Source organism: Atta colombica, unplaced genomic scaffold (assembly GCF_001594045.1).
Source record: "Atta colombica isolate Treedump-2 unplaced genomic scaffold, Acol1.0 scaffold12, whole genome shotgun sequence".
Classification (NCBI taxonomy): domain Eukaryota; kingdom Metazoa; phylum Arthropoda; class Insecta; order Hymenoptera; family Formicidae; genus Atta; species Atta colombica.
The window spans coordinates 5,019,551-5,025,576 of NW_017259206.1; the positions used below are offsets into that span (position 1 = coordinate 5,019,551).

Sequence of the window (6,026 nt, forward strand, 5' to 3'; positions counted from 1 at the left end):
AAAATATTTTTATTATTATTATTAGTTTTTATTATTATTAGTTTTATTAATTGATTCTTCGCGGTATTATTTATATTGTATTATAATCCAACCAGATAAAAATATTCGATAATCACTGAGTATTCTTTTTAGATAATTTTGTTGTTAAATTTTAAAATGGATTAAAGCGGAAAAATTAGAGTTAGTTGATTTATTTACTTCCTTTATCTTCATTTTTCACTCAATTTATTATTTTATCATCAGACGAGGATCCCGATGGTGCTATCAGTCACTGCTATTTTCTTTCTGCTATCATTGCAGCGACAAGGATAGAATGTTGAAGAAGTATTTCTGACGACAATTCGCGGGATACATTCAACGTGTTTTTCAGAATCTATTGTTACGGAACGACTCGTTTTACCTCAGAAAGAGGCGGTATTACCGCCAAAAGAAAAAGCAATTGTCACTCTATATCCTTCCTGTCCTTCCACACATCGTCCTTTGTCATATCCTCGACTAGTCAAACCGGACATGTTAGTAAATGAACGAAATCGTTTTCTCGCCATCGATCGGCAGGCATACCGATCGTTCTCAGTGAGAAACCTTGTTCGAAAAACTGCTTTCAGGAGCGGTGGCCGAATTCGATTCTTGTCACGACGTAAATGGATCTCTGTGATTTATTTCATATATTCATTCAAATAAAGGCCGCAAAAAGAAGCAGAAGAAAGAGAGAAAAAATGTGCCTCAATATAAGGAACAATTTTACTGAAATATTATAGATAAAAATTTAGCTAAATACAGATCTAAAAATAATTTCGTTAGGCCATCAGAATAATTATAAAAATAATTATCAGAATAATAATTATTATTAATGTTATGAGTTAATTGACTGTAACGATTTATTTCTACCTTTTTACTACGCTAGAAAATACCGAAATATACGTTTTATGATGAAACTGATTTTTATTATATAATTAATGCATGCGTTTCATAAATGTAGATTAATTTTAATCGGTTATTCTATCTTGGTTACTCTTATTTATTCTATCTTTTTCTTAGAACTAGAGAGAAGCAAAGCTAATTAAATCGAGATTAAAATTAAACTATATTAGTCGAAAGACATAAATGTTAAACAGTTGAGTTTTTAAATAGTTAAATATAGTCTTATGCGTTATATAGTCTTTTGCGTTAATTACAGCGCAGATTTCTTGATGTTGAATTATATAGAACATTCAAACATAATGAACTTGAAAGTTCTACATAATTATTTTAATCTAACAAAATTATTTCCAGATTTGTATCCAGCTAAATTTTTAAATACTTTAGCAAAATCATTTTTTCCATGAAAATTTCCCGTGTTATATTAAATGCAACATAGAAATAATTAGCTAAGAAATATTAAGCTAAATGAAATATTTATTTTAAGATATATATTTAAATATTTACGTAATAAAATTCATAAAGTAATTACTGCATCGCAATAAAATAATTATCTGCATCGCACAAATTTCAGCAAGATTTTAAATGCCATCGATGCACATGACATAAGCTTATCGATCTCCTATTACTGTCATGTATTATTACGTTTCTACATTTGGAAGCTCTATCGAATATATCCAATTTGATTTATCTCTCCTTATCAAAAATTTCTAATCTAGAATTGCTGCGGGAAAGGCGAAAATACACTTGTGCGAAATTATATCTGTCGACTCATAGATAAAAGAATCAATTTCTCTTGGTAAGACAAAAAAACATCATCTGCCGCTAACGACGACATCTACCACCATATTATTGCGCAATGCAAGACATAAAATTGTTTGAACAACAGTGTTTGCGATCCGACTTCCTCTGTTCGTTTGCTTTCCTGATTTCACTGCGAAACAGCTGCGTTCCACTGTCGATGTATACTGTACTTCTTGATTCACGTGTGTAGATATATTTTGTTTTGGTAAACAAAACTTGGAAAGTGGAGCTCGCGGTGACAAATATTTTTCTCGATACGCGTGTAACATAATAAACACCACTTATTTCATTTGCTAATTGAACTTTTTATATTGACAAGTTTTGTCGACATAATTTTGAAATTTATGTCTCTTTGCAGTTAAATTTACGAGTATTAATGTTCGTTTTTACCAATATAGTTTAATTTTAATCTCGGTTCAATTAACTCTTCATCTCTTTCTGATATTAAAAACTGAAAAAGATGAAGAATCAATTAATCCAAGATTAAAATTAAGCTATATATTGATAGAAATTAATAGGTCTATAAAAATTAAAATAAGTAGCGAAAATTTGGTGCAATATGCAATGGCAATTATTATTTGCGCTCATCATTTACAACTAATAATATAATTTAATCATAAATCTTTTAACGAAGAAATGCAATATAGAAAATAAAATATTAAAATATAATACAAAAAATGCACATATGCATAATAAAAAGTATAAAAATTATTTTAACTAAATAATGGATATGAATTTTGTAGCGCTTTTTCTATGTGATATCAAGTTTTTTACAAATTCTTGTATTTCTAAGATAAAAAAAAAGAAATCGCCCAACGTGGGGCTCGAACCCACGACCCTGAGATTAAGAGTCTCATGCTCTACCGACTGAGCTAGCCGGGCTGTTGCAGGAACGTACAGTTTTCATCCAGATAAATTCAACATCTGAGATCCAAATACATGAATGCAATGATTTTGCGCTGAGGTATTTAAAAATAAACTAAATACAATTTCAAAATAATTATGTAGGATGTTCAAGCATAAGCAATGCTATAAAAAGTTTTGAGTATTCTACGTAATTATTTTAAGCAAAATTATTTCCGGATCTGAATTTCACTAAATATTTAGATATTTTAATGAAACTTTTCGTATGCAATCAAGAAAATTGAGAGAATTTGTAATATATACATATCTGTAAAAATTATTCTACACATTTAACTAATTATTTCCATTATTCGCTTAGAGATTTCATTATCAAATATTCAGTCCTAATTAGGTAAATACCTTAATTTTCAAACAGAACATGCATTCACATATTATACCATTAGTACCAACAAAATATTAATTAATCCAATTATATATAATGAGAGCACAATTATTCGCATACAAAATAGTTCTCAATATTCATTCTTAAATACATCTGTTGCTTGATAATTGCATATTTAATTAAAAAATCGTAATAGTATCGTATAGTACAAAAACTGCGGAGAATACAATATTTGGATAAAAGTAACTGCGTACAATAGATTTTCCTTTATCGCGTGATATAAACACGACGCGCACATAAAAAGATAGTCTAATAAGACCATAAATGCGGACCATAAACGAAACGCCAGACTTTCCCTAATAATTAATGCCACAAGTATCGCAGAATTACTGATCATAACATCGCTCGTGCGGTGTTATGATATCCCCATACGATATCCCCAGACAAAAATGTCTGACTATAATTTTTAGCTTCATTCTTCATGCTATAAATTCTATTTAATACCTCTAATATTTGTCAATGTCCTTAATTGGTAATTATCATGTCTCACTAAGATGCAAATTAAATATTTGTTAATTATCATGTTTCACTAATTAAGATGCAATTTAAATATTTGTTAATATTAAATATATAAGAAAGAAAGAGAGAGTAGGAATTAAATTATCAGTAATTTTGTAATAATATTACAAATTAAATAATAAACAACAAAAATATCTGACTATAATTTTTTAATTGTTTTCTTCTCCACGCTATAAATTTAATTTAATATCTCTAATATTTGTTAACGTAAATAAATTGTAATTATCATGTCTAACTAAGATGCAAATTAAATATTTGTTAATATTAAATATGTAACGTGAGAGAGAGAGAGAGAGAGAGAGAGAGAGAGAGACAGAGAAAGAGAGAGAGAGAAAAGATTCAAATTATCAATAATTTTACAGAATATTGCAAATTAAATAACTGTTGCTGGTCTATATTCTTCTGAAAATTATTTATTAAAGTTTTTCGAAAATTATTAAGTAATAAATATAATATTAAATATAAATTTAATATTATATTTTTTAAGTATATAAAAATTTGGTCACTTCATTATTTAAAAAACTGCCCAATTTTTTAAGAGAAGATAAATGAAGTGAGGATTATCGATAGGGCAAATTCTGTTCAAGCGCCTACGCATTTCTCAAGACACTCTGTATACTCCGACAATTGTACAAGCAAATCGCGTTTAACACGCAAATTCCTATCTGGTCCCTTTTAAGCACTTCAGCCACATTTAAACCCCCGCCGGTGCTTTTCTATCGGAAACACGTGAGTTTACATTAAGCCGGCAAGGATATGCGGCAGTGGTAAATCTACGGAACGACAGTAAGCATTGCCATGTGGCGTATTGTGTTGTAGAATAATCGATCCGCGCGCGCAGCGCTATAATTCCCCCGCCGTCTTTTTCGCGCGTCTCGTCTTTTAGAACCCCTTTCGTTGTATTTTACGGAGCTTTCTAGCCTAGAGTTACCGCGCCATTGTAGAATAAACACCTATTTGTGCAACCACGCCACGTTGTAAACTGCTCTAAGCTATAGAGGCGTCCTCGCATTATCGATTGTTGCAGAGTGCCTTGCGTTAGTTACGCGAATTCGGGCTCGGTTTGTTGAAATCGAGACGCATGCGTGAGATGAAATCTTTTTCTTGTAACAAAATTAATGTTAACTGCGTTTATTTCTTCGCAAGGTATCTATAGCCATTTATACACACAAAAAAATACTTATTATACGCAAGTAATAATTACTTGTTTCAAGTATTTCATATATCCGCAAATCTCATAAATTCATTACAATAGCATAAAATTCATATTATTCAAAATATATCCTGAAATAAATTTAATCATTATTATTAAATTAAAATAAATTCGTTCTAATTATTATATAGAATTATATAGAATATCGCTTTTTCGATCAATTTTACAATAGTCTTCAAGAGAAAATAAATTCTTATTTTGAATACATAATAATGAGTTTTTATAAAATTTATTACAAGTATATTTTAAAATTATTATCAAGAAAATATTCTTTGTTAAAGATAATCGTTATTTAAAAGGAAGAAAAAAAAATTGAATAATCACTTATCTTAGCAATAAAATGGTATTTTTTTGTATACATAATCTGTTCTTGCTTTAAGAATATTTTAAGACTGTACTTAAAACAATCTTAAATATAAGTATCGACTATGAATGCCGGTCTATATAAATTTTTTTTTTTATATATAATTTTAATTCTAACGATAAACTCTTCAATAATTCGAGATTTTTTTATTTAAAAAAATTTTAAAACAATCGTCATTTATTATAATTTTTGTAGGATCTTAAAGAAAAATTTAAATCAAGTAAAAGGAAAAATTGCAAAAACAAGAATTCTCCCCGACGGGGAATCGAACCCCGGTCTCCCGCGTGACAGGCGGGGATACTAACCACTATACTATCGAGGACTTCTTGAGACAAAGTTTCCTAGCAAACGGCAAAACAGATGTACAATAATAGCGTGGAAATTGTAATGTATAAAATGTTTATAACAAATAAAAATTTAATTTTAATGATAAATTCTTTAATATAATTTCGGGAACAAATTTTTTATTGAAAAACATATTAAGAACATCGTCATTATAATTTTTCATTATAATTTTTATAGTAATAAAAGAAAAAAAATTGCCAAAATAAAAACTCTCCCCGACGGGGAATCGAACCCCGGTCTCCCGCGTGACAGGCGGGGATACTAACCACTATACTATCGAGGACTTCTTGAGACAGAGTTTTCTAATAAACATCAAACGGAATGTTTCATAATATCATTGAAATCATAATGTATAAAGTGTTTTTCCAATAAATTAAAAATCTTAAGTATAAATTAAAGATTTATCATTCATTATAGTAAATTATGTAATTAAAAATACGTGTATACTGAGAGAACTAAATTAATATAAAAAAAATTATCAATATAATTTTATTTTTAATCAATTTCAATTTCAAATCATTTATATTATTATAATATTATTATGTTAATATAAAATA

At 28.6% G+C, this 6,026-nt stretch overlaps 1 protein-coding gene and 3 non-coding genes across 4 annotated transcripts in view; all 4 read right to left on the bottom strand.

Moving 5' to 3' along the window:
* Positions 1–6,026, bottom strand: part of LOC108694281 — a 97,447-nt gene that overhangs the window by 76,056 nt on the left and 15,365 nt on the right. The gene's annotated exons all lie outside the window — the stretch shown is intronic.
* Trnak-cuu lies at positions 2,532–2,604 on the bottom strand. The gene has a single exon. It is a non-coding gene; the product is annotated as a tRNA-Lys (tRNA).
* Positions 5,375–5,446, bottom strand: Trnad-guc. The gene has a single exon. It is a non-coding gene; the product is annotated as a tRNA-Asp (tRNA).
* On the bottom strand, positions 5,681–5,752 carry Trnad-guc. The gene has a single exon. It is a non-coding gene; the product is annotated as a tRNA-Asp (tRNA).